The following is a 27,801-nucleotide window of genomic DNA, read 5'->3' as shown; positions in this document are numbered from 1 at the left end:
AATATTTCAATTTTAAAGAGAAAAATGTGACAGCATTCATGATGTTTAATGCCTTGTAGTTTTATCGATCAGTAGCCCCACATTTTTAAGGATTCCTTTTTAGTGATTTAGCAAGCCTTGTTTTGAACATATGCCTTTTTTAGGAAGACATATAAATAAAATTCCCTTTCATAACATACATCAAACTTTACACGAAAAACTAAAACATGTCTGATAACCACTACACTGTAAATCCAAAGACAAAATCTAAATTCTTTAATGCTCAACTACCATATACTAGTTTTGGAAAGAACTTGTTTTCATTGAAAATAACTTTTTTGAAAGCAAATGTCACTACACAGCATAGTATTTAAAGAATTTGATTTTCTTTAATCAGAGGATGACTAATTTGCAACTGAAATTAAATTTCCAAAGATATTGCCTGCTGGTGATCAAAAACCAGCAGTCAACTGCGAGCCCTGAAAATTTCACACAGGAAGTTTTTTCCAGGGTTCTCCTATTTTAGTAGTCTCATAACAGCACATATTTTTGTTTCTAATATTAAGCAGTCACAATGGTGGGCATGAACATATTGAATCACAGAAAAATAGCATTCTCTGTGATAGCAGCTTTTTAATGTTCCTCCTCATCACACCCACTCTCTGCAGTGTCCCACTATCCCTAGGTCTCAGCCAGGGCTGTCAGTCAAGCAGTGGAGATATGGAAGAAACAATTGCATGGAGAAGCTTATGGGATTTCAATTTTGCAGAGAAAATTTACAAAGCATAAAAAACATTAATTAATGTAGAAAAATGAACAAAAAAACATTTTACAAGCTCTTTTGCTTTAAAAATATATAGAAATCATGAAAATACATTGTTGGCAAAAAGGAGATAAGTCAACTTAACTTCCAATTTTAAAATTACTGGATTACAAGTATATACAATTTTTATGAACTAAAACTTAAAGTGTAGTTTAAGACTACATTTATTCCCATTAGCAGAAAGGCAAGTTTCTATTGAACAAACTACATTTTTCACAGTTTAAATCACCAGAAGAGATATGTTGAGTATGGAAATATTTAAAGATTGATTGGTTAATCAGAACATAAACATGGTTTCACTGGGGATTGAACCCAGGACCTTCTGCGGGTAAAGCAGATGTGATAACCACTACACTATGAAACCAAGACATAACCTGCTCCTGCACAGTTCAGCAAAGTTGAATGACTCGACATATGATATGAAACCTGGAAATGTGCAATTTTTGAATTGTTGGTCAAACTTCTGTTTAAACCCTTGAAATCAAGTTTAGAGAAGATTTTTGAGTAGTTAATATTTCAATTTTAAGGAGAAAAATGTGACAGCATTCATGATGTTTAATGCCTTGTAGTTTTATCATTCAGTAGCCCCACATTTTTAAGGATTCATTTCCAGTGATTTAGCAAGCCTTGTTATGAACAGATGCCTTTTTTAGGAAGACATATAAATAAAATTCCTTTTCATAACATACATCAAACTTTACATGAAAAACTAAAACATGTCTGATAACCACTACACTGTAAATCCAAAGACAAAATCTAAATTCTTTAATGCTCAACTACCATATACTAGTTTTGGAAAAAACTTGTTTTCATTGGAAAGAACTCTTTTGAAAGCAAATGTCACTACACAGCATAGTATTTAAAGAATTTGATTTTCTTTAATCAGAGGGTGACTAATTTGCAACTAAAATTAAATTTCCAAAAATATTGCCTGCTGGTGATCAAAAACCAGCAGTCAACTGCGAGCCCTGAAAATTTCACACAGGAAGTTTTTTCCAGGATTCTCCTATTTTAGTAGTCTCACAACAGCACATATTTTTGTTTCTAATCTTAAGCAGTCACAATGGTGGGCATGAACATATTGAATCACAGAAAAATAGCATTCTCTGTGATAGCAGCTTCTTAATGGTCCTCTTCATCACACCCACTCTCTGCAGTGTCCCAGAATCCCTAGGTCTCAGCCAGGGCTGTCAGTCGAGCAGTGGAGATATGGAAGAAACAATTGCATGGAGAAGCTTATGAGATTTCAATTTTACAGAGAAAATTTACACAGCATAAAGTATATTCATTAATGTAGAAAAATGAACAAAAAAACATTTTAACAAGCTCTTTTGCTTTAAAAATATATAGAAATCATGAAAATACATTGTTGGCAAAAAGGAGATAAGTCAACTTAACTTTTAATTTTAAAATTACTGGATTACAAGTATATACTATTTTTATGAACTAAAACTTAAAGTGTAGTTTAAGACTACATTTATTCCCAGTAGCAGAAAGGCCACTTTCTATTGAACAAACTACCCTTTTCACAGTTTAAATCACCAGAAGAGATATGTTGAGTATGGAAATATTTAAAGATTGATTGGTTAATCAGAACATAAACATGGTTTCACTGGGGATTGAACCCAGGACCTTCTGCGTGTAAAGCAGATGTGATAACCACTACACTATGAAACCAAGACGTAGCCTGTTTCTGCACAGTTCAGCAAAGTTGAATGACTCGACATATGATATGAAACCTGGAAATGTACAATTTTTGAATTGTTGGTCAAACTTCTGTTTAAACCCTTGGAATCAAGTTTAGAGAAGATTTTTGAGTAGTTAATATTTCAATTTTAAAGAGAAAAATGTGACAGCATTCATGATGTTTAATGCCTTGTAGTTTTATCGATCAGTAGCCCCACATTTTTAAGGATTCCTTTTTAGTGATTTAGCAAGCCTTGTTTTGAACATATGCCTTTTTTAGGAAGACATATAAATAAAATTCCCTTTCATAACATACATCAAACTTTACACGAAAAACTAAAACATGTCTGATAACCACTACACTGTAAATCCAAAGACAAAATCTAAATTCTTTAATGCTCAACTACCATATACTAGTTTTGGAAAGAACTTGTTTTCATTGAAAATAACTTTTTTGAAAGCAAATGTCACTACACAGCATAGTATTTAAAGAATTTGATTTTCTTTAATCAGAGGATGACTAATTTGCAACTGAAATTAAATTTCCAAAGATATTGCCTGCTGGTGATCAAAAACCAGCAGTCAACTGCGAGCCCTGAAAATTTCACACAGGAAGTTTTTTCCAGGGTTCTCCTATTTTAGTAGTCTCATAACAGCACATATTTTTGTTTCTAATATTAAGCAGTCACAATGGTGGGCATGAACATATTGAATCACAGAAAAATAGCATTCTCTGTGATAGCAGCTTTTTAATGTTCCTCCTCATCACACCCACTCTCTGCAGTGTCCCACTATCCCTAGGTCTCAGCCAGGGCTGTCAGTCGAGCAGTGGAGATATGGAAGAAACAATTGCATGGAGAAGCTTATGGGATTTCAATTTTGCAGAGAAAATTTACAAAGCATAAAAAACATTAATTAATGTAGAAAAATGAACAAAAAAACATTTTACAAGCTCTTTTGCTTTAAAAATATATAGAAATCATGAAAATACATTGTTGGCAAAAAGGAGATAAGTCAACTTAACTTCCACTTTTAAAATTACTGGATTACAAGTATATACAATTTTTATGAACTAAAACTTAAAGTGTAGTTTAAGACTACATTTATTCCCATTAGCAGAAAGGCAAGTTTCTATTGAACAAACTACATTTTTCACAGTTTAAATCACCAGAAGAGATATGTTCAGTATGGAAATATTTAAAGATTGATTGGTTAATCAGAACATAAACATGGTTTCACTGGGGATTGAACCCAGGACCTTCTGCGGGTAAAGCAGATGTGATAACCACTACACTATGAAACCAAGACATAACCTGCTCCTGCACAGTTCAGCAAAGTTGAATGACTCGACATATGATATGAAACCTGGAAATGTGCAATTTTTGAATTGTTGGTCAAACTTCTGTTTAAACCCTTGGAATCAAGTTTAGAGAAGATTTTTGAGTAGTTAATATTTCAATTTTAAAGAGAAAAATGTGACAGCATTCATGATGTTTAATGCCTTGTAGTTTTATCATTCAGTAGCCCCACATTTTTAAGGATTCATTTCCAGTGATTTAGCAAGCCTTGTTATGATCAGATGCCTTTTTTAGGAAGACATATAAATAAAATTCCTTTTCATAACATACATCAAACTTTACATGAAAAACTAAAACATGTCTGATAACCACTACACTGTAAATCCAAAGACAAAATCTAAATTCTTTAATGCTCAACTACCATATACTAGTTTTGGAAAAAACTTGTTTTCATTGAAAAGAACTCTTTTGAAAGCAAATGTCACTACACAGCATAGTATTTAAAGAACTTGATTTTCTTTAATCAGAGGGTGACTAATTTGCAACTAAAATTAAATTTCCAAAGATATTGCCTGCTGGTGATCAAAAACCAGCAGTCAACTGCGAGCCCTGAAAATTTCACACAGGAAGATTTTTCCAGGATTCTCCTATTTTAGTAGTCTCACAACAGCACATATTTTTGTTTCTAATCTTAAGCAGTCACAATGGTGGGCATGAACATATTGAATCACAAAAAAATAGCATTCTCTGTGATAGCAGCTTCTTAATGGTCCTCCTCATCACACCCACTTTCTGCAGTGTCCCAGAATCCCTAGGTCTCAGCCAGGGCTGTCAGTCAAGCAGTGGAGATATGGAAGAAACAATTGCATGGAGAAGCTTATGAGATTTCAATTTTACAGAGAAAATTTACACAGCATAAAGTATATTCATTAATGTGGAAAAATGAACAAAAAAACATTTTAACAAGCTCTTTGCTTTAAAAATATATAGAAATCATGAAAATACATTGTTGGCAAAAAGGAGATAAGTCAACTTAACTTCCAATTTTAAAATTACTGGATTACAAGTATATACTATTTTTATGAACTAAAACTTAAAGTGTAGTTTAAGACTACATTTATTCCCATTAGCAGAAAGGCCAGTTTCTATTGAACAAACTACCTTTTTCACAGTTTAAATCACCAGAAGAGATATGTTGAGTATGGAAATATTTAAAGATTGATTGGTTAATCAGAACATAAACATGGTTTCACTGGGAATTAAACCCAGGACATTCTGCGGGTAAAGCAGATGTGATAACCACTACACTATGAAACCATGACATAGCCTGTTTCTGCACAGTTCAGCAAAGTTGAATGACTCGACATATGATATGAAACCTGGAAATGTGCAATTTTTGAATTGTTGGTCAAACTTCTGTTTAAACCCTTGGAATCAAGTTTAGAGAAGATTTTTGAGTAGTTAATATTTCAATTTTAAAGAGAAAAATGTGACAGCATTCATGATGTTTAATGCCTTGTAGTTTTATCGATCAGTAGCCCCACATTTTTAAGGATTCATTTCCAGTGATTTAGCATGCCTTGTTTTGAACATATGCCTTTTTTAGGAAGACATATAAATAAAATTCCCTTTCATAACATACATCAAACTTTACACGAAAAACTAAAACATGTCTGATAACCACTACACTGTAAATCCAAAGACAAAATCTAAATTCTTTAATGCTCAACTACCATATACTAGTTTTGGAAAGAACTTGTTTTCATTGAAAAGAACTCTTTTGAAAGCAAATGTCACTACACAGCATAGTATTTAAAGAATTTGATTTTCTTTAATCAGAGGATGACTAATTTGCAACTGAAATTAAATTTCCAAAGATATTGCCTGCTGGTGATCAAAAACCAGCAGTCAACTGCGAGCCCTGAAAATTTCACACAGGAAGTTTTTTCCAGGGTTCTCCTATTTTAGTAGTCTCACAATAGCACATATTTTTGTTTCTAATATTAAGCAGTCACAATGGTGGGCATGAACATATTGAATCACAGAAAAATAGCATTCTCTGTCATAGCAGCTTCTTAATGGTCCTCCTCATCACACCCACTCTCTGCAGTGTCCCAGAATCCCTAGGTCTCAGCCAGGGCTGTCAGTCGAGCAGTGGAGATATGGAAGAAACAATTGCATGGAGAAGCTTATGAGATTTCAATTTTACAGAGAAAATTTACACAGCATAAAATATATTCATTAATGTAGAAAAATGAACAAAAAAACATTTTAACAAGCTCTTTTGCTTTAAAAATATATAGAAATCATGAAAATACATTGTTGGCAAAAAGGAGATAAGTCAACTTAACTTTTAATTTTAAAATTACTGGATTACAAGTATATACTATTTTTATGAACTAAAACTTAAAGTGTAGTTTAAGACTACATTTATTCCCATTAGCAGAAAGTCCAGTTTCTATTGAACAAACTACCCTTTTCACAGTTTAAATCACCAGAAGAGATATGTTGAGTATGGAAATATTTAAAGATTGATTAATCAGAACATAAACATGGTTTCACTGGGGATTGAACCCAGGACCTTCTGCGTGTAAAGCAGATGTGATAACCACTACACTATGAAACCAAGACGTAGCCTGTTTCTGCACAGTTCAGCAAAGTTGAATGACTCGACATATGATATGAAACCTGGAAATGTGCAATTTTTGAATTGTTGGTCAAACTTCTGTTTAAACCCTTGGAGTCAAGTTTAGAGAAGATTTTTGAGTAGTTAATATTTCAATTTTAAAGAGAAAAATGTGACAGCATTCATGATGTTTAATGCCTTGTAGTTTTATCGATCAGTAGCCCCACATTTTTAAGGATTCCTTTTTAGTGATTTAGCAAGCCTTGTTTTGAACATATGCCTTTTTTAGGAAGACATATAAATAAAATTCCCTTTCATAACAAACATCAAACTTTACACGAAAAACTAAAACATGTCTGATAACCACTACACTGTAAATCCAAAGACAAAATCTAAATTCTTTAATGCTCAACTACCATATACTAGTTTTGGAAAGAACTTGTTTTCATTGAAAATAACTTTTTTGAAAGCAAATGTCACTACACAGCATAGTATTTAAAGAATTTGATTTTCTTTAATCAGAGGATGACTAATTTGCAACTGAAATTAAATTTCCAAAGATATTGCCTGCTGGTGATCAAAAACCAGCAGTCAACTGCGAGCCCTGAAAATTTCACACAGGAAGTTTTTTCCAGGGTTCTCCTATTTTAGTAGTCTCACAACAGCACATATTTTTGTTTCTAATATTAAGCAGTCACAATGGTGGGCATGAACATATTGAATCACAGAAAAATAGCATTCTCTGTGATAGCAGCTTTTTAATGTTCCTCCTCATCACACCCACTCTCTGCAGTGTCCCACTATCCTTAGGTCTCAGCCAGGGCTGTCAGTCAAGCAGTGGAGATATGGAAGAAACAATTGCATGGAGAAGCTTATGGGATTTCAATTTTGCAGAGAAAATTTACAAAGCATAAAAAACATTAATTAATGTAGAAAAATGAACAAAAAAACATTTTACAAGCTCTTTTGCTTTAAAAATATATAGAAATCATGAAAATACATTGTTGGCAAAAAGGAGATAAGTCAACTTAACTTCCAATTTTAAAATTACTGGATTACAAGTATATACAATTTTTATGAACTAAAACTTAAAGTGTAGTTTAAGACTACATTTATTCCCATTAGCAGAAAGGCCAGTTTCTATTGAACAAACTACCTTTTTCATAGTTTAAATCACCAGAAGAGATATGTTGAGTATGGAAATATTTAAAAATTGATTAATCAGAACATAAACATGGTTTCACTGGGGATTGAACCCAGGACCTTCTGCGTGTAAAGCAGATGTGATAACCACTACACTATGAAAGAAAGACGTAGCCTGTTTCTGCACAGTTCAGCAAAGTTGAATGACTCGACATATGATATGAAACCTGGAAATGTGCAATTTTTGAATTGTTGGTCAAACTTCTGTTTAAACCCTTGGAATCAAGTTTAGAGAAGATTTTTGAGTAGTTAATATTTCAATTTTAAAGAGAAAAATGTGACAGCATTCATGATGTTTAATGCCTTGTAGTTTTATCGATCAGTAGCCCCACATTTTTAAGGATTCCTTTTTAGTGATTTAGCAAGCCTTGTTTTGAACATATGCCTTTTTTAGGAAGACATATAAATAAAATTCCCTTTCATAACATACATCAAACTTTACACGAAAAACTAAAACATGTCTGATAACCACTACACTGTAAATCCAAAGACAAAATCTAAATTCTTTAATGCTCAACTACCATATATTAGTTTTGGAAAAAAACTTGTTTTCATTGAAAAGAACTCTTTTGAAAGCAAATGTCTTTACACAGCATAGTATTTAAAGAATTTGATTTTCTTTAATCAGAGGGTGACTAATTTGCAACTAAAATTAAATTTCCATGAAAATACATTGTTGGCAAAAAGGAGAAAAGTCAACTTAACTTCCAATTTTAAAATTACTGGATTACAAGTTTATACTATTTTTATGAACTAAAACTTAAAGTGTAGTTTAAGACTACATTTATTCCCATTAGCAGAAAGGCCAGTTTCTATTGAACAAACTACCTTTTTCACAGTTTAAATCACCAGAAGAGATATGTTGAGTATGGAAATATTTAAAGATTGATTGGTTAATCAGAACATAAACATGGTTTCACTGGGGATTGAACCCAGGACCTTCTGCGTGTAAAGCAGATGTGATAACCACTACACTACGAAACCAAGACGTAGCCTGTTTCTGCACAGTTCAGCAAAGTTGAATGACTCGACATATGATATGAAACCTGGAAATCTGCAATTTTTGAATTGTTGGTCAAACTTCTGTTTAAACCCTTGGAGTCAAGTTTAGAGAAGATTTTTGAGTAGTTAATATTTCAATTTTAAAGAGAAAAATGTGACAGCATTCATGATGTTTAATGCCTTGTAGTTTTATCGATCAGTAGCCCCACATTTTTAAGGATTCCTTTTTAGTGATTTAGCAAGCCTTGTTTTGAACATATGCCTTTTTTAGGAAGACATATAAATAAAATTCCCTTTCATAACAAACATCAAACTTTACACGAAAAACTAAAACATGTCTGATCACCACTACACTGTAAATCCAAAGACAAAATCTAAATTCTTTAATGCTCAACTACCATATACTAGTTTTGGAAAGAACTTGTTTTCATTGAAAATAACTTTTTTGAAAGCAAATGTCACTACACAGCATAGTATTTAAAGAATTTGATTTTCTTTAATCAGAGGATGACTAATTTGCAACTGAAATTAAATTTCCAAAGATATTGCCAGCTGGTGATCAAAAACCAGCAGTCAACTGCGAGCCCTGAAAATTTCACACAGGAAGTTTTTTCCAGGGTTCTCCTATTTTAGTAGTCTCACAATAGCACATATTTTTGTTTCTAATATTAAGCAGTCACAATGGTGGGCATGAACATATTGAATCACAGAAAAATAGCATTCTCTGTGATAGCAGCTTCTTAATGGTCCTCCTCATCACACCCACTCTCTGCAGTATCCCAGAATCCCTAGGTCTCAGCCAGGGCTGTCAGTCGAGCAGTGGAGATATGGAAGAAACAATTGCATGGAGAAGCTTATGAGATTTCAATTTTACAGAGAAAATTTACACAGCATAAAGTATTCTCATTAATGTAGAAAAATGAACAAAAAAACATTTTAACAAGCTCTTTTGCTTTAAAAATATATAGAAATCATGAAAATACATTGTTGGCAAAAAGGAGATAAGTCAACTTAACTTCCAATTTTAAAATTACTGGATTACAAGTATATACAATTTTTATGAACTAAAACTTAAAGTGTAGTTTAAGACTACATTTATTCCCATTAGCAGAAAGGCCAGTTTCTATTGAACAAACTACCTTTTTCATAGTTTAAATCACCAGAAGAGATATGTTGAGTATGGAAATATTTAAAGATTGATTGGTTAATCAGAACATAAACATGGTTTCACTGGGGATTGAACCCAGGACCTTCTGCGTGTAAAACAGATGTGATAACCACTACACTATGAAACCAAGACGTAGCCTGTTTCTGCACAGTTCAGCAAAGTTGAATGACTCGACATATGATATGAAGCCTGGAAATGTGCAATTTTTGAATTGTTGGTCAAACTTCTGTTTAAACCCTTGGAATCAAGTTTAGAGAAGATTTTTGAGTAGTTAATATTTCAATTTTAAAGAGAAAAATGTGACAGCATTCATGATGTTTAATGCCTTGTAGTTTTATCATTCAGTAGCCCCACATTTTTAAGGATTCATTTCCAGTGATTTAGCAAGCCTTGTTTTGAACATATGCCTTTTTTAGGAAGACATATAAATAAAATTCCTTTTCATAACATACATCAAACTTTACACGAAAAACTAAAACATGTCTGATAACCACTACACTGTAAATCCAAAGACAAAATCTAAATTCTTTAATGCTCAACTACCATATACTAGTTTTGGAAAGAACTTGTTTTCATTGAAAATAACTTTTTTGAAAGCAAATGTCACTACACAGCATAGTATTTAAAGAATTTGATTTTCTTTAATCAGAGGATGACTAATTTGCAACTGAAATTAAATTTCCAAAGATATTGCCTGCTGGTGATCAAAAACCAGCAGTCAACTGCGAGCCCTGAAAATTTCACACAGGAAGTTTTTTCCAGGGTTCTCCTATTTTAGTAGTCTCACAACAGCACATATTTCTGTTTCTAATATTAAGCAGTCACAATGGTGGGCATGAACATATTGAATCACAGAAAAATAGCATTCTCTGTGATAGCAGCTTTTTAATGTTCCTCCTCATCACACCCACTCTCTGCAGTGTCCCACTATCCCTAGGTCTCAGCCAGGGCTGTCAGTCAAGCAGTGGAGATATGGAAGAAACAATTGCATGGAGAAGCTTATGGGATTTCAATTTTGCAGAGAAAATTTACAAAGCATAAAAAACATTAATTAATGTAGAAAAATGAACAAAAAAACATTTTACAAGCTCTTTTGCTTTAAAAATATATAGAAATCATGAAAATACATTGTTGGCAAAAAGGAGATAAGTCAACTTAACTTCCAATTTTAAAATTACTGGATTACAAGTATATACAATTTTTATGAACTAAAACTTAAAGTGTAGTTTAAGACTACATTTATTCCCATTAGCAGAAAGGCCAGTTTCTATTGAACAAACTACCTTTTTCATAGTTTAAATCACCAGAAGAGATATGTTGAGTATGGAAATATTTAAAGATTGATTAATCAGAACATAAACATGGTTTCACTGGGGATTGAACCCAGGACCTTCTGCATGTAAAGCAGATGTGATAACCACTACACTATGAAACCAAGACATAGACTCCTTCTGCACAGTTCAGCAAATTTGAATGACTCGACATATGATATGAAACCTGGAAATGTGCAATTTTTGAATTGTTGGTCAAACTTCTGTTTAAACCCTTGGAATCAAGTTTAGAGAAGATTTTTGAGTAGTTAATATTTCAATTTTAAAGAGAAAAATGTGACAGCATTCATGATGTTTAATGCCTTGTAGTTTTATCGATCAGTAGCCCCACATTTTTAAGGATTCCTTTTTAGTGATTTAGCAAGCCTTGTTTTGAACATATGCCTTTTTTAGGAAGACATATAAATAAAATTCCCTTTCATAACATACATCAAACTTTACACGAAAAACTAAAACATGTCTGATAACCACTACACTGTAAATCCAAAGACAAAATCTAAATTCTTTAATGCTCAACTACCATATACTAGTTTTGGAAAGAACTTGTTTTCATTGAAAATAACTTTTTTGAAAGCAAATGTCACTACACAGCATAGTATTTAAAGAATTTGATTTTCTTTAATCAGAGGATGACTAATTTGCAACTGAAATTAAATTTCCAAAGATATTGCCTGCTGGTGATCAAAAACCAGCAGTCAACTGCGAGCCCTGAAAATTTCACACAGGAAGTTTTTTCCAGGGTTCTCCTATTTTAGTAGTCTCATAACAGCACATATTTTTGTTTCTAATATTAAGCAGTCACAATGGTGGGCATGAACATATTGAATCACAGAAAAATAGCATTCTCTGTGATAGCAGCTTTTTAATGTTCCTCCTCATCACACCCACTCTCTGCAGTGTCCCACTATCCCTAGGTCTCAGCCAGGGCTGTCAGTCAAGCAGTGGAGATATGCAAGAAACAATTGCATGGAGAAGCTTATGGGATTTCAATTTTGCAGAGAAAATTTACAAAGCATAAAAAACATTAATTAATGTAGAAAAATGAACAAAAAAACATTTTACAAGCTCTTTTGCTTTAAAAATATATAGAAATCATGAAAATACATTGTTGGCAAAAAGGAGATAAGTCAACTTAACTTCCACTTTTAAAATTACTGGATTACAAGTATATACAATTTTTATGAACTAAAACTTAAAGTGTAGTTTAAGACTACATTTATTCCCATTAGCAGAAAGGCAAGTTTCTATTGAACAAACTACATTTTTCACAGTTTAAATCACCAGAAGAGATATGTTGAGTATGGAAATATTTAAAGATTGATTGGTTAATCAGAACATAAACATGGTTTCACTGGGGATTGAACCCAGGACCTTCTGCGGGTAAAGCAGATGTGATAACCACTACACTATGAAACCAAGACATAACCTGCTCCTGCACAGTTCAGCAAAGTTGAATGACTCGACATATGATATGAAACCTGGAAATGTGCAATTTTTGAATTGTTGGTCAAACTTCTGTTTAAACCCTTGAAATCAAGTTTAGAGAAGATTTTTGAGTAGTTAATATTTCAATTTTAAAGAGAAAAATGTGACAGCATTCATGATGTTTAATGCCTTGTAGTTTTATCATTCAGTAGCCCCACATTTTTAAGGATTCATTTCCAGTGATTTAGCAAGCCTTGTTATGAACAGATGCCTTTTTTAGGAAGACATATAAATAAAATTCCTTTTCATAACATACATCAAACTTTACATGAAAAACTAAAACATGTCTGATAACCACTACACTGTAAATCCAAAGACAAAATCTAAATTCTTTAATGCTCAACTACCATATACTAGTTTTGGAAAAAACTTGTTTTCATTGGAAAGAACTCTTTTGAAAGCAAATGTCACTACACAGCATAGTATTTAAAGAATTTGATTTTCTTTAATCAGAGGGTGACTAATTTGCAACTAAAATTAAATTTCCAAAGATATTGCCTGCTGGTGATCAAAAACCAGCAGTCAACTGCGAGCCCTGAAAATTTCACACAGGAAGTTTTTTCCAGGATTCTCCTATTTTAGTAGTCTCACAACAGCACATATTTTTGTTTCTAATCTTAAGCAGTCACAATGGTGGGCATGAACATATTGAATCACAGAAAAATAGCATTCTCTGTGATAGCAGCTTCTTAATGGTCCTCTTCATCACACCCACTCTCTGCAGTGTCCCAGAATCCCTAGGTCTCAGCCAGGGCTGTCAGTCGAGCAGTGGAGATATGGAAGAAACAATTGCATGGAGAAGCTTATGAGATTTCAATTTTACAGAGAAAATTTACACAGCATAAAGTATATTCATTAATGTAGAAAAATGAACAAAAAAACATTTTAACAAGCTCTTTTGCTTTAAAAATATATAGAAATCATGAAAATACATTGTTGGCAAAAAGGAGATAAGTCAACTTAACTTTTAATTTTAAAATTACTGGATTACAAGTATATACTATTTTTATGAACTAAAACTTAAAGTGTAGTTTAAGACTACATTTATTCCCATTAGCAGAAAGGCCACTTTCTATTGAACAAACTACCCTTTTCACAGTTTAAATCACCAGAAGAGATATGTTGAGTATGGAAATATTTAAAGATTGATTGGTTAATCAGAACATAAACATGGTTTCACTGGGGATTGAACCCAGGACCTTCTGTGTGTAAAGCAGATGTGATAACCACTACACTATGAAACCAAGACGTAGCCTGTTTCTGCACAGTTCAGCAAAGTTGAATGACTCGACATATGATATGAAACCTGGAAATGTACAATTTTGGAATTGTTGGTCAAACTTCTGTTTAAACCCTTGGAATCAAGTTTAGAGAAGATTTTTGAGTAGTTAATATTTCAATTTTAAAGAGAAAAATGTGACAGCATTCATGATGTTTAATGCCTTGTAGTTTTATCGATCAGTAGCCCCACATTTTTAAGGATTCCTTTTTAGTGATTTAGCAAGCCTTGTTTTGAACATATGCCTTTTTTAGGAAGACATATAAATAAAATTCCCTTTCATAACATACATCAAACTTTACACGAAAAACTAAAACATGTCTGATAACCACTACACTGTAAATCCAAAGACAAAATCTAAATTCTTTAATGCTCAACTACCATATACTAGTTTTGGAAAGAACTTGTTTTCATTGAAAATAACTTTTTTGAAAGCAAATGTCACTACACAGCATAGTATTTAAAGAATTTGATTTTCTTTAATCAGAGGATGACTAATTTGCAACTGAAATTAAATTTCCAAAGATATTGCCTGCTGGTGATCAAAAACCAGCAGTCAACTGCGAGCCCTGAAAATTTCACACAGGAAGTTTTTTCCAGGGTTCTCCTATTTTAGTAGTCTCATAACAGCACATATTTTTGTTTCTAATATTAAGCAGTCACAATGGTGGGCATGAACATATTGAATCACAGAAAAATAGCATTCTCTGTGATAGCAGCTTTTTAATGTTCCTCCTCATCACACCCACTCTCTGCAGTGTCCCACTATCCCTAGGTCTCAGCCAGGGCTGTCAGTCAAGCAGTGGAGATATGCAAGAAACAATTGCATGGAGAAGCTTATGGGATTTCAATTTTGCAGAGAAAATTTACAAAGCATAAAAAACATTAATTAATGTAGAAAAATGAACAAAAAAACATTTTACAAGCTCTTTTGCTTTAAAAATATATAGAAATCATGAAAATACATTGTTGGCAAAAAGGAGATAAGTCAACTTAACTTCCACTTTTAAAATTACTGGATTACAAGTATATACAATTTTTATGAACTAAAACTTAAAGTGTAGTTTAAGACTACATTTATTCCCATTAGCAGAAAGGCAAGTTTCTATTGAACAAACTACATTTTTCACAGTTTAAATCACCAGAAGAGATATGTTGAGTATGGAAATATTTAAAGATTGATTGGTTAATCAGAACATAAACATGGTTTCACTGGGGATTGAACCCAGGACCTTCTGCGGGTAAAGCAGATGTGATAACCACTACACTATGAAACCAAGACATAACCTGCTCCTGCACAGTTCAGCAAAGTTGAATGACTCGACATATGATATGAAACCTGGAAATGTGCAATTTTTGAATTGTTGGTCAAACTTCTGTTTAAACCCTTGAAATCAAGTTTAGAGAAGATTTTTGAGTAGTTAATATTTCAATTTTAAAGAGAAAAATGTGACAGCATTCATGATGTTTAATGCCTTGTAGTTTTATCATTCAGTAGCCCCACATTTTTAAGGATTCATTTCCAGTGATTTAGCAAGCCTTGTTATGAACAGATGCCTTTTTTAGGAAGACATATAAATAAAATTCCTTTTCATAACATACATCAAACTTTACATGAAAAACTAAAACATGTCTGATAACCACTACACTGTAAATCCAAAGACAAAATCTAAATTCTTTAATGCTCAACTACCATATACTAGTTTTGGAAAAAACTTGTTTTCATTGGAAAGAACTCTTTTGAAAGCAAATGTCACTACACAGCATAGTATTTAAAGAATTTGATTTTCTTTAATCAGAGGGTGACTAATTTGCAACTAAAATTAAATTTCCAAAGATATTGCCTGCTGGTGATCAAAAACCAGCAGTCAACTGCGAGCCCTGAAAATTTCACACAGGAAGTTTTTTCCAGGATTCTCCTATTTTAGTAGTCTCACAACAGCACATATTTTTGTTTCTAATCTTAAGCAGTCACAATGGTGGGCATGAACATATTGAATCACAGAAAAATAGCATTCTCTGTGATAGCAGCTTCTTAATGGTCCTCTTCATCACACCCACTCTCTGCAGTGTCCCAGAATCCCTAGGTCTCAGCCAGGGCTGTCAGTCGAGCAGTGGAGATATGGAAGAAACAATTGCATGGAGAAGCTTATGAGATTTCAATTTTACAGAGAAAATTTACACAGCATAAAGTATATTCATTAATGTAGAAAAATGAACAAAAAAACATTTTAACAAGCTCTTTTGCTTTAAAAATATATAGAAATCATGAAAATACATTGTTGGCAAAAAGGAGATAAGTCAACTTAACTTTTAATTTTAAAATTACTGGATTACAAGTATATACTATTTTTATGAACTAAAACTTAAAGTGTAGTTTAAGACTACATTTATTCCCAGTAGCAGAAAGGCCACTTTCTATTGAACAAACTACCCTTTTCACAGTTTAAATCACCAGAAGAGATATGTTGAGTATGGAAATATTTAAAGATTGATTGGTTAATCAGAACATAAACATGGTTTCACTGGGGATTGAACCCAGGACCTTCTGTGTGTAAAGCAGATGTGATAACCACTACACTATGAAACCAAGACGTAGCCTGTTTCTGCACAGTTCAGCAAAGTTGAATGACTCGACATATGATATGAAACCTGGAAATGTACAATTTTGGAATTGTTGGTCAAACTTCTGTTTAAACCCTTGGAATCAAGTTTAGAGAAGATTTTTGAGTAGTTAATATTTCAATTTTAAAGAGAAAAATGTGACAGCATTCATGATGTTTAATGCCTTGTAGTTTTATCGATCAGTAGCCCCACATTTTTAAGGATTCCTTTTTAGTGATTTAGCAAGCCTTGTTTTGAACATATGCCTTTTTTAGGAAGACATATAAATAAAATTCCCTTTCATAACATACATCAAACTTTTAATTTTAAAATTACTGGATTACAAGTATATATTATTTTTATGAACTAAAACGTAAAGTGTAGTTTAAGACTACATTTATTCCCATTAGCAGAAAGTCCAGTTTCTATTGAACAAACTACCCTTTTCACAGTTTAAATCACCAGAAGAGATATGTTGAGTATGGAAATATTTAAAGATTGATTGGTTAATCAGAACATAAACATGGTTTCACTGGGGATTGAACCCAGGACCTTCTGCGTGTAAAGCAGATGTGATAACCACTACACTATGAAAGAAAGACGTAGCCTGTTTCTGCACAGTTCAGCAAAGTTGAATGACTCGACATATGATATGAAACCTGGAAATGTGCAATTTTTGAATTGTTGGTCAAACTTCTGTTTAAACCCTTGGAATCAAGTTTAGAGAAGATTTTTGAGTAGTTAATATTTCAATTTTAAAGAGAAAAATGTGACAGCATTCATGATGTTTAATGCCTTGTAGTTTTATCGATCAGTAGCCCCACATTTTTAAGGATTCCTTTTTAGTGATTTAGCAAGCCTTGTTTTGAACATATGCCTTTTTTAGGAAGACATATAAATAAAATTCCCTTTCATAACATACATCAAACTTTACACGAAAAACTAAAACATGTCTGATAACCACTACACTGTAAATCCAAAGACAAAATCTAAATTCTTTAATGCTCAACTACCATATACTAGTTTTGGAAAAAAACTTGTTTTCATTGAAAAGAACTCTTTTGAAAGCAAATGTCTTTACACAGCATAGTATTTAAAGAATTTGATTTTCTTTAATCAGAGGGTGACTAATTTGCAACTAAAATTAAATTTCCATGAAAATACATTGTTGGCAAAAAGGAGAAAAGTCAACTTAACTTCCAATTTTAAAATTACTGGATTACAAGTTTATACTATTTTTATGAACTAAAACTTAAAGTGTAGTTTAAGACTACATTTATTCCCATTAGCAGAAAGGCCAGTTTCTATTGAACAAACTACCTTTTTCACAGTTTAAATCACCAGAAGAGATATGTTAAGTATGGAAATATTTAAAGATTGATTGGTTAATCAGAACATAAACATGGTTTCACTGGGGATTGAACCCAGGACCTTCTGCGTGTAAAACAGATGTGATAATCACTACACTACGAAACCAAGACGTAGCCTGTTTCTGCACAGTTCAGCAAAGTTGAATGACTCGACATATGATATGAAGCCTGGAAATGTGCAATTTTTGAATTGTTGGTCAAACTTCTGTTTAAACCCTTGGAATCAAGTTTAGAGAAGATTTTTGAGTAGTTAATATTTCAATTTTAAAGAGAAAAATGTGACAGCATTCATGATGTTTAATGCCTTGTAGTTTTATCGATCAGTAGCCCCACATTTTTAAGGATTCCTTTTTAGTGATTTAGCAAGCCTTGTTTTGAACATATGCCTTTTTTAGGAAGACATATAAATAAAATTCCCTTTCATAACATACATCAAACTTTACACGAAAAACTAAAACATGTCTGATAACCACTACACTGTAAATCCAAAGACAAAATCTAAATTCTTTAATGCTCAACTACCATATACTAGTTTTGGAAAGAACTTGTTTTCATTGAAAATAACTTTTTTGAAAGCAAATGTCACTACACAGCATAGTATTTAAAGAATTTGATTTTCTTTAATCAGAGGATGACTAATTTGCAACTGAAATTAAATTTCCAAAGATATTGCCTGCTGGTGATCAAAAACCAGCAGTCAACTGCGAGCCCTGAAAATTTCACACAGGAAGTTTTTTCCAGGGTTCTCCTATTTTAGTAGTCTCATAACAGCACATATTTTTGTTTCTAATATTAAGCAGTCACAATGGTGGGCATGAACATATTGAATCACATAAAAATAGCATTCTCTGTGATAGCAGCTTTTTAATGTTCCTCCTCATCACACCCACTCTCTGCAGTGTCCCACTATCCCTAGGTCTCAGCCAGGGCTGTCAGTCAAGCAGTGGAGATATGGAAGAAACAATTGCATGGAGAAGCTTATGGGATTTCAATTTTGCAGAGAAAATTTACAAAGCATAAAAAACATTAATTAATGTAGAAAAATGAACAAAAAAAACATTTTACAAGCTCTTTTGCTTTAAAAATTTATAGAAATCATGAAAATACATTGTTGGCAAAAAGGAGATAAGTCAACTTAACTTCCAATTTTAAAATTACTGGATTACAAGTATATACAATTTTTATGAACTAATACTTAAAGTGTAGTTTAAGACTACATTTATTCCCATTAGCAGAAAGGCCAGTTTCTATTGAACAAACTACCTTTTTCATAGTTTAAATCACCAGAAGAGATATGTTGAGTATGGAAATATTTAAAGATTGATTAATCAGAACATAAACATGGTTTCACTGGGGATTGAACCCAGGACCTTTTGCGTGTAAAGCAGATGTGATAACCACTACACTATGAAACCAAGACATAGACTCCTTCTGCACAGTTCAGCAAATTTGAATGACTCGACATATGATATGAAACCTGGAAATGTGCAATTTTTGAATTGTTGGTCAAACTTCTGTTTAAACCCTTGGAATCAAGTTTAGAGAAGATTTTTGAGTAGTTAATATTTCAATTTTAAAGAGAAAAATGTGACAGCATTCATGATGTTTAATGCCTTGTAGTTTTATCGATCAGTAGCCCCACATTTTTAAGGATTCCTTTTTAGTGATTTAGCAAGCCTTGTTTTGAACATATGCCTTTTTTAGGAAGACATATAAATAAAATTCCTTTTCATAACATACATCAAACTTTACATGAAAAACTAAAACATGTCTGATAACCACTACACTGTAAATCCAAAGACAAAATCTAAATTCTTTAATGCTCAACTACCATATACTAGTTTTGGAAAAAACTTGTTTTCATTGAAAAGAACTCTTTTGAAAGCAAATGTCACTACACAGCATAGTATTTAAAGAACTTGATTTTCTTTAATCAGAGGGTGACTAATTTGCAACTAAAATTAAATTTCCAAAGATATTGCCTGCTGGTGATCAAAAACCAGCAGTCAACTGCGAGCCCTGAAAATTTCACACAGGAAGATTTTTCCAGGATTCTCCTATTTTAGTAGTCTCACAACAGCACATATTTTTGTTTCTAATCTTAAGCAGTCACAATGGTGGGCATGAACATATTGAATCACAAAAAAATAGCATTCTCTGTGATAGCAGCTTCTTAATGGTCCTCCTCATCACACCCACTTTCTGCAGTGTCCCAGAATCCCTAGGTCTCAGCCAGGGCTGTCAGTCAAGCAGTGGAGATATGGAAGAAACAATTGCATGGAGAAGCTTATGAGATTTCAATTTTACAGAGAAAATTTACACAGCATAAAGTATATTCATTAATGTGGAAAAATGAACAAAAAAACATTTTAACAAGCTCTTTGCTTTAAAAATATATAGAAATCATGAAAATACATTGTTGGCAAAAAGGAGATAAGTCAACTTAACTTTCAATTTTAAAATTACTGGATTACAAGTATATACTATTTTTATGAACTAAAACTTAAAGTGTAGTTTAAGACTACATTTATTCCCATTAGCAGAAAGGCCAGTTTCTATTGAACAAACTACCTTTTTCACAGTTTAAATCACCAGAAGAGATATGTTGAGTATGGAAATATTTAAAGATTGATTGGTTAATCAGAACATAAACATGGTTTCACTGGGAATTAAACCCAGGACATTCTGCGGGTAAAGCAGATGTGATAACCACTACACTATGAAACCATGACATAGCCTGTTTCTGCACAGTTCAGCAAAGTTGAATGACTCGACATATGATATGAAACCTGGAAATGTGAAATTTTTGAATTGTTGGTCAAACTTCTGTTTAAACCCTTGGAATCAAGTTTAGAGAAGATTTTTGAGTAGTTAATATTTCAATTTTAAAGAGAAAAATGTGACAGCATTCATGATGTTTAATGCCTTGTAGTTTTATCGATCAGTAGCCCCACATTTTTAAGGATTCATTTCCAGTGATTTAGCAAGCCTTGTTTTGAACATATGCCTTTTTTAGGAAGACATATAAATAAAATTCCCTTTCATAACATACATCAAACTTTACACGAAAAACTAAAACATGTCTGATAACCACTACACTGTAAATCCAAAGACAAAATCTAAATTCTTTAATGCTCAACTACCATATACTAGTTTTGGAAAGAACTTGTTTTCATTGAAAAGAACTCTTTTGAAAGCAAATGTCACTACACAGCATAGTATTTAAAGAATTTGATTTTCTTTAATCAGAGGATGACTAATTTGCAACTGAAATTAAATTTCCAAAGATATTGCCTGCTGGTGATCAAAAACCAGCAGTCAACTGCGAGCCCTGAAAATTTCACACAGGAAGTTTTTTCCAGGGTTCTCCTATTTTAGTAGTCTCACAATAGCACATATTTTTGTTTCTAATATTAAGCAGTCACAATGGTGGGCATGAACATATTGAATCACAGAAAAATAGCATTCTCTGTCATAGCAGCTTCTTAATGGTCCTCCTCATCACACCCACTCTCTGCAGTGTCCCAGAATCCCTAGGTCTCAGCCAGGGCTGTCAGTCGAGCAGTGGAGATATGGAAGAAACAATTGCATGGAGAAGCTTATGAGATTTCAATTTTACAGAGAAAATTTACACAGCATAAAGTATATTCATTAATGTAGAAAAATGAACAAAAAAACATTTTAACAAGCTCTTTTGCTTTAAAAATATATAGAAATCATGAAAATACATTGTTGGCAAAAAGGAGATAAGTCAACTTAACTTTTAATTTTAAAATTACTGGATTACAAGTATATACTATTTTTATGAACTAAAACTTAAAGTGTAGTTTAAGACTACATTTATTCCCATTAGCAGAAAGTCCAGTTTCTATTGAACAAACTACCCTTTTCACAGTTTAAATCACCAGAAGAGATATGTTGAGTATGGAAATATTTAAAGATTGATTTTTTAATCAGAACTTAAACATGGTTTCACTGGGGATTGAACCCAGGACCTTCTGCATGTAAAGCAGATGTGATAACCACTACACTATGAAAAAAAGACATATCCTGCTTCTGCACAGTTCAGCAAAGTTGAATGACTCGACATATGATATGAAACCTGGAAATGTGCAATTTTTGAATTCTTGGTCAAACTTCTGTTTAAACCCTTGAAATCAAGTTTAGAGAAGATTTTTGAGTAGTTAATATTTCAATTTTGTAGAGAAAAATGTGACAGCATTCATGATGTTTAATGCCTTGTAGTTTTATCATTCAGTAGCCCCACATTTTTAAGGATTCATTTCCAGTGATTTAGCAAGCCTTGTTTTGAACAGATGCCTTTTTTAGGAAGACATATAAATAAAATTCCCTTTCATAACATACATCAAACTTTACATGAAAAACTAAAACATGTCTGATAACCACTACACTGTAAATCCAAAGACAAAATCTAAATTCTTTAATGCTCAACTACCATATACTAGTTTTGGAAAAAACTTGTTTTCATTGAAAATAACTTTTTTGAAAGAAAATGTTACTACACAGCATAGTATTTAAAGAATTTGATTTTCTTTAATCAGAGGGTGACTAATTTGCAACTGAAATTAAATTTCCAAAGATATTGCCTGCTGGTGATCAAAAACCAGCAGTCAACTGCGAGTCCTGAAAAATTCACACAGGAAGTTTTTTCCAGGGTTCTCCTATTTTAGTAGTCTCACAACAGCACATATTTTTGTTTATAATCTTAAGCAGTCACAATGGTGGGCATGAACATATTGAATCACAGAAAAATAGCATTCTCTGTGATAGCAGCTTCTTAATGGTCCTCCTCATCACACCCACTCTCTGCAGTGTCCCATTATCCCTAGGTCTCAGTCAGGGCTGTCAGTCAAGCAGTGGAGATATGGAAGAAACAATTGCATGGAGAAGCTTATGAGATTTCAATTTTACAGAGAAAATTTACAAAGCATAAAGTATATTCATTAATGTAGAAAAATGAACAAAAAACCATTTTAACAAGCTCTTTTGCTTTAAAAATATATAGAAATCATGAAAATACATTGTTGGCAAAATAGGAGATAAGTCAACTTAACTTCCAATTTTAAATTTACTGGATTACAAGCATATACTATCTTTATGAACTAAAACTTAAAGTGTAGTTTAAGACTACATTTATTCCCATTAGCAGAAAGGCCAGTTTCTATTGAACAAACTACCTTTTTCAATTTTAAATCACCAGAAGAGATATGTTGAGTATGGAAATATTTAAAGATTGATTGATTAATCAGAACATAAACATGGTTTCACTGGGGATTGAACCCAGGACCTTCTGCATGTAAAGCAGATGTGATAACCACTACACTATGAAACCAAGACATCACCTGCTTCTGCACAGTTCAGCAAAGTTGAATGACTCGACATATGATATGAAACCTGGAAATGTGCAATTTTTGAATTGTTGGTCAAACTTCTGTTTAAACCCTTGGAATCAAGTTTAGAGAAGATTTTTGAGTAGTTAATATTTCAATTTTAAAGAGAAAAATGTGACAGCATTCATGATGTTTAATGCCTTGTAGTTTTATCATTCAGTAGCCCCACATTTTTAAGGATTCATTTCCAGTGATTTAGCAAGCCTTGTTTTGAACAGATGCCTTTTTTAGGAAGACATATAAATAAAATTCCCTTTCATAACATACATCAAACTTTACATGAAAAACTAAAACATGTCTGATAACCACTACACTGTAAATCCAAAGACAAAATCTAAATTCTTTAATGCTCAACTACCATATACTAGTTTTGAAAAGAACTTGTTTTCATTGAAAAGAACTCTTTTGAAAGAAAATGTTACTACACAGCATAGTATTTAAAGAATTTGATTTTCTTTAATCAGAGGGTGACTAATTTGCAACTGAAATTAAATTTCCAAAGATATTGCCTGCTGGTGATCAAAAACCAGCAGTCAACTGCGAGCCCTGAAAATTTCACACAGAAAGTTCTTTCCAGGGTTCTCCTATTTTAGTAGTCTCACAATAGCACATATTTTTGTTTTGTAATCTTAAGCAGTCACAATGGTGGGCATGAACATATTGAATCACAAAAAAATAGCATTCTCTGTGATAGCAGCTTCTTAATGGTCCTCCTCATCACACCCACTCTCTGCAGTGTCCCAGAATCCCTAGGTCTCAGCCAGGGCTGTCAGTCAAGCAGTGGAGATATGGAAGAAACAATTGCATGGAGAAGCTTATGAGATTTCAATTTTACAGAGAAAATTTACAAAGCATAAAGTATATTCATTAATGTAGAAAAATGAACAAAAAACCATTTTAACAAGCTCTTTTACTTTAAAAATATATAGAAATCATGAAAATACATTGTTGGCAAAAAGGAGATAAGTCAACTTAACTTCCAATTTTAAAATTACTGGATTACAAGCATATACTATTTTTATGAACTAAAACTTAAAGTGTAGTTTAAGACTACATTTATTCCCATTAGTAGAAAGGCCAGTTTCTATTGAACAAACTACATTTTTCACATTTTAAATCACCAGAAGAGATATGTTGAGTATGGAAATAATCAAAGATTGATTGGTTAATCAGAACATAAACATGGTTTCACTGGGGATTGAAGCCAGGACTTTCTGCGTGTAAAGCAGATGTGATAACCACTACACTATGAAACCAAGACATAGCCTGTTTCTGCACAGTTCAGCAAAGTTGAATGACTCGACATATGATATGAAACCTGGAAATGTGCAATTTTTGAATTGTTGGTCAAACTTCTGTTTAAACTATTGGAATCAAGTTTAGAGAAGATTTTTGAGTAGTTAATATTTCAATTTTAAAGAGAAAAATGTGACAGCATTCATGATGTTTAATGCCTTGTAGTTTTATCGATCAGTAGCCCCACATTTTTAAGGATTCATTTCCAGTGATTTAGCAAGCCTTGTTTTCAACAGATGCCTTTTTTAGGAAGACATATAAATAAAATTCCCTTTCATAACATACATCAAACTTTACACGAAAAACTAAAACATGTCTGATAACCACTACACTGTAAATCCAAAGACAAAATCTAAATTCTTTAATGCTCAACTACCATATACTAGTTTTGGAAAGAACTTGTTTTCATTGAAAAAAACTCTTTTGAAAGAAAATGTCACTACACAGCATAGTATTTAAAGAATTTGGTTTTCTTTAATCAGAGGGTGACTAATTTGCAACTGAAATTAAATTTCCAAAGATATTGCCTGCTGGTGATCAAAAACCTGAAAATTTCACACAGAAAGTTTTTTCCAGGGTTCTCCTATTTTAGTAGTCTCACAACAGCACATATTTTTGTTTCTAATCTTATGCAGTTACAATGGTGGGCATGAACATATTGAATCAACAGAAAAATAGCATTCTCTGTGATAGCAGCTTCTTAATGGTCCTTTCTCATCACACCTACTCTCTGCAGTGTCCCACAATCCCTGGGTCTCAGCCAGGGCTGTCAGTCAAGCAGTGGAGATATGGAAGAAACAACTGCATGGAGAAGCTTATGATATTCCAATTTTACAGAGAAAATTTACACAACATATATTATATTCATTAATGTAGAAAAATGAACAAAAAAACTCTTTAACAAGCTCTTTTGCTTTAAAAATATATAGAAATCATGAAAATACATTGTTGGCAAAAAGGAGATAAATCAACATTACTTCCAATTTTAAAATTACTGGATTAAAACTTAATGTGTAGGTTAAGGTTACATTTATTCCAATTAGCAGAAAGGCCAGTTTCTATTGAACAAACTACCTTTTTCACATTTTAAAATGGCAGGAGAGATCTGTTGAGCATGGAAATAATCAAAGCTTGACTGGTTAATCAGAACATAAACATGGTTTCATTGGGGATTGAAGCCAGGACCTTCTGCATGTAGAGCAGATGTGATATCCACTACACTATGCAACTAAGACTTACACTCATTCTGGATTGTCCATCAAAGTTGAATTCCTCGACATATGATATGAAACCTGGAAATGTGCAATTTGTACTGGGGAGGTATCTTATTACATCTAATTACAAGTGCTATTATTCCCGAAGATAACTTACTGAAAAATATTACAGTATCTTTTTCAGAACTGCTGATTGGAGAGTTTGCCACAACTTTTGGCAAACAGTACACAAAGTCTGCATTATACAGCTAAAATCTCATCTCTGAACCACCTGACACACTCATACCAAGATCTGGCCTTCAAGGTGTTAAGCAATAGCAGCAAAAGTTGATGATTAACATTACAGGGACGCCAAAACCAGCACACCGGACAGCTGAAGCCATGCCCAGCGCAGTGGGCGGTACATCATCTACAGCTGATGCCATTTCAAGACCGACCAAAAGTTCATTCATTGGATTACAGGGGAGGGTCCACCGAAAAGCTGACGCCACTTCCAGCGCAGCTAGCGGTACATTTTCTACAGCTGATGCCATTTCCAGCACTGCCAAAACGACATTCATCGCATCATAGGGTATGGTTCACCGAAAAGCTGACACCATGTCATGCGCAGCTGGCGGTGCACCATCTTCGGCTGATGCCATTTCCAGCGGAGCCATAAGGTAATTCATTGGATTACAGGAGAAGGTACACCAGAGAGCCAACGGCACATTCAGTACAGCTAGCGGTGCATCATAAGTCGTTGAAAGAGCAGCAGCGCGAAGTAGGGGAAAATAGGAGGAAGAAGAAGCTAGTGGGCCTCGGGGTGATGCGGTAAGGAAGAAACTTGTGCAAGTGGAGTCGCAGAAAGAAAATTTGCTCATACAGGCAAGTGTAGCTGTCGGTTGTGAGTTGAGAGCAGTGGCGGGACATTTGCCAAAACACACTAGGAAAGAAACTGAGAAGGGTAATTTTGCTGATCTATTTACATTAACTGAGATGGGACTCAAGGAAAAAGAGAGGGAGCAGCGCAAGCAAATGTGTACAAAACTATAGATAATTGGCTGAGCAGGATGTTTGTGCACTCTGGTTGTTACATGGGGGCATTCCCAGACAGTGCAATGGCAATGTGCATGCTAAAGTGCACAAACTTTATTCATTCAGTGTACAGAGAATACAGGGGGTCAGTATGGTGGAGATATGATGAGGTTTTTAGATTGAAATCACAAGGGCAAAGGCCCATAAGTTTCGGTATGGGATACATATTTGTCTAAGATCACAGTGGTGCAACAGTGGGAAGGAATGGTAAAGCGATAAGGTTTGGCGCAGGGAGGCCAGTAAAGGTGAGCAGGATGATAGAGTGGCTGGCTAGGTATTCAAAATAGGGAAGAAGCTAAGTTGTTGCATTTGCTGCAGGCAGGTTATTTATGGAAGGTTTTAGGATTTCTGTTACACGAAGCATCCCCCCATGGGGGAAGGGGGTCCACAGAAATTTAAAGTCAATTAACATGCAATCTGCAATACTCAGGGATAAGATTGTCAAGGAGCTGATATTGGTCCGAATGGCTGGCCCATTCCAGGAGCCTCCCATTTAGAATTTAGCCATTTCGCCTCTGGCTTTGGTTCCTAAGAAGGCAGCAGAAAATTTTAGGCTAATCCAGCACTTATCTTACCTGGCAGGGGCATCGGTTAGCGATGCTCTGGACAGTGAAAAGTGTTCAGTTCAATGAGACGCCGATTGGTCGGCCTACATCATTTAATGGTCCTTCTGGTCACACCCACTCTCTGCAGTGTCCCACAATCCCTGGGTCTCAGCCAGGGCAGTCAGTCAAGCAGTGGAGATATAGAAGAAACAACTGCATGGAGAAGCCTATGATATTCCAATTTTACAGAGAAAATTTACACAACATTTATTATATTCCTTATTGTAGAAAAATGAACAAAAAAAACACTTTTGCAAGCTCTTTGGCCTTAAAAATATTTAGAAATCCTAAAACTACAATGTTGGCAAAAATGAGATACATCAAATATTCTTCAAATTTTAAAATTA

The 27,801-nt window shown here is 33.4% G+C and overlaps 19 non-coding genes across 19 annotated transcripts; all 19 read right to left on the bottom strand.

The window, feature by feature from the left end:
• Positions 1-1,093: 1,093 nt before the first annotated feature.
• TRNAV-UAC (transfer RNA valine (anticodon UAC)) lies at positions 1,094-1,166 on the bottom strand. Its single transcript has one exon. It is a non-coding gene; the product is annotated as a tRNA-Val (tRNA).
• Positions 1,167-2,406: 1,240 nt separating this feature from the next.
• TRNAV-UAC (transfer RNA valine (anticodon UAC)) lies at positions 2,407-2,479 on the bottom strand. The gene has a single exon. It is a non-coding gene; the product is annotated as a tRNA-Val (tRNA).
• A 1,239-nt stretch (positions 2,480-3,718) lies between these two features.
• Positions 3,719-3,791, bottom strand: TRNAV-UAC (transfer RNA valine (anticodon UAC)). Its single transcript has one exon. It is a non-coding gene; the product is annotated as a tRNA-Val (tRNA).
• A 1,239-nt stretch (positions 3,792-5,030) lies between these two features.
• TRNAV-UAC (transfer RNA valine (anticodon UAC)) lies at positions 5,031-5,103 on the bottom strand. Its single transcript has one exon. It is a non-coding gene; the product is annotated as a tRNA-Val (tRNA).
• Positions 5,104-6,339: 1,236 nt separating this feature from the next.
• On the bottom strand, positions 6,340-6,412 carry TRNAV-UAC (transfer RNA valine (anticodon UAC)). Its single transcript has one exon. It is a non-coding gene; the product is annotated as a tRNA-Val (tRNA).
• A 1,235-nt stretch (positions 6,413-7,647) lies between these two features.
• Positions 7,648-7,720, bottom strand: TRNAV-UAC (transfer RNA valine (anticodon UAC)). Its single transcript has one exon. It is a non-coding gene; the product is annotated as a tRNA-Val (tRNA).
• Positions 7,721-8,526: 806 nt separating this feature from the next.
• Positions 8,527-8,599, bottom strand: TRNAV-UAC (transfer RNA valine (anticodon UAC)). The gene has a single exon. It is a non-coding gene; the product is annotated as a tRNA-Val (tRNA).
• Positions 8,600-9,839: 1,240 nt separating this feature from the next.
• Positions 9,840-9,912, bottom strand: TRNAV-UAC (transfer RNA valine (anticodon UAC)). The gene has a single exon. It is a non-coding gene; the product is annotated as a tRNA-Val (tRNA).
• Positions 9,913-11,147: 1,235 nt separating this feature from the next.
• TRNAV-UAC (transfer RNA valine (anticodon UAC)) lies at positions 11,148-11,220 on the bottom strand. The gene has a single exon. It is a non-coding gene; the product is annotated as a tRNA-Val (tRNA).
• A 1,239-nt stretch (positions 11,221-12,459) lies between these two features.
• Positions 12,460-12,532, bottom strand: TRNAV-UAC (transfer RNA valine (anticodon UAC)). Its single transcript has one exon. It is a non-coding gene; the product is annotated as a tRNA-Val (tRNA).
• A 1,240-nt stretch (positions 12,533-13,772) lies between these two features.
• Positions 13,773-13,845, bottom strand: TRNAV-UAC (transfer RNA valine (anticodon UAC)). Its single transcript has one exon. It is a non-coding gene; the product is annotated as a tRNA-Val (tRNA).
• Positions 13,846-15,084: 1,239 nt separating this feature from the next.
• Positions 15,085-15,157, bottom strand: TRNAV-UAC (transfer RNA valine (anticodon UAC)). The gene has a single exon. It is a non-coding gene; the product is annotated as a tRNA-Val (tRNA).
• A 1,240-nt stretch (positions 15,158-16,397) lies between these two features.
• Positions 16,398-16,470, bottom strand: TRNAV-UAC (transfer RNA valine (anticodon UAC)). The gene has a single exon. It is a non-coding gene; the product is annotated as a tRNA-Val (tRNA).
• A 538-nt stretch (positions 16,471-17,008) lies between these two features.
• Positions 17,009-17,081, bottom strand: TRNAV-UAC (transfer RNA valine (anticodon UAC)). Its single transcript has one exon. It is a non-coding gene; the product is annotated as a tRNA-Val (tRNA).
• Positions 17,082-17,887: 806 nt separating this feature from the next.
• On the bottom strand, positions 17,888-17,960 carry TRNAV-UAC (transfer RNA valine (anticodon UAC)). The gene has a single exon. It is a non-coding gene; the product is annotated as a tRNA-Val (tRNA).
• A 1,236-nt stretch (positions 17,961-19,196) lies between these two features.
• On the bottom strand, positions 19,197-19,269 carry TRNAV-UAC (transfer RNA valine (anticodon UAC)). Its single transcript has one exon. It is a non-coding gene; the product is annotated as a tRNA-Val (tRNA).
• Positions 19,270-20,508: 1,239 nt separating this feature from the next.
• TRNAV-UAC (transfer RNA valine (anticodon UAC)) lies at positions 20,509-20,581 on the bottom strand. Its single transcript has one exon. It is a non-coding gene; the product is annotated as a tRNA-Val (tRNA).
• A 2,553-nt stretch (positions 20,582-23,134) lies between these two features.
• On the bottom strand, positions 23,135-23,207 carry TRNAV-UAC (transfer RNA valine (anticodon UAC)). The gene has a single exon. It is a non-coding gene; the product is annotated as a tRNA-Val (tRNA).
• A 1,241-nt stretch (positions 23,208-24,448) lies between these two features.
• Positions 24,449-24,521, bottom strand: TRNAV-UAC (transfer RNA valine (anticodon UAC)). Its single transcript has one exon. It is a non-coding gene; the product is annotated as a tRNA-Val (tRNA).
• Between the last annotated feature and the right edge of the window lie 3,280 nt (positions 24,522-27,801).

This window comes from Mixophyes fleayi, chromosome 10 (genome assembly GCF_038048845.1).
Source record: "Mixophyes fleayi isolate aMixFle1 chromosome 10, aMixFle1.hap1, whole genome shotgun sequence".
NCBI lineage: Eukaryota > Metazoa > Chordata > Amphibia > Anura > Limnodynastidae > Mixophyes > Mixophyes fleayi.
The sequence above is the reverse complement of the archived record's forward strand: the minus strand, read 5'-3'. Positions and strand labels throughout refer to the sequence as shown.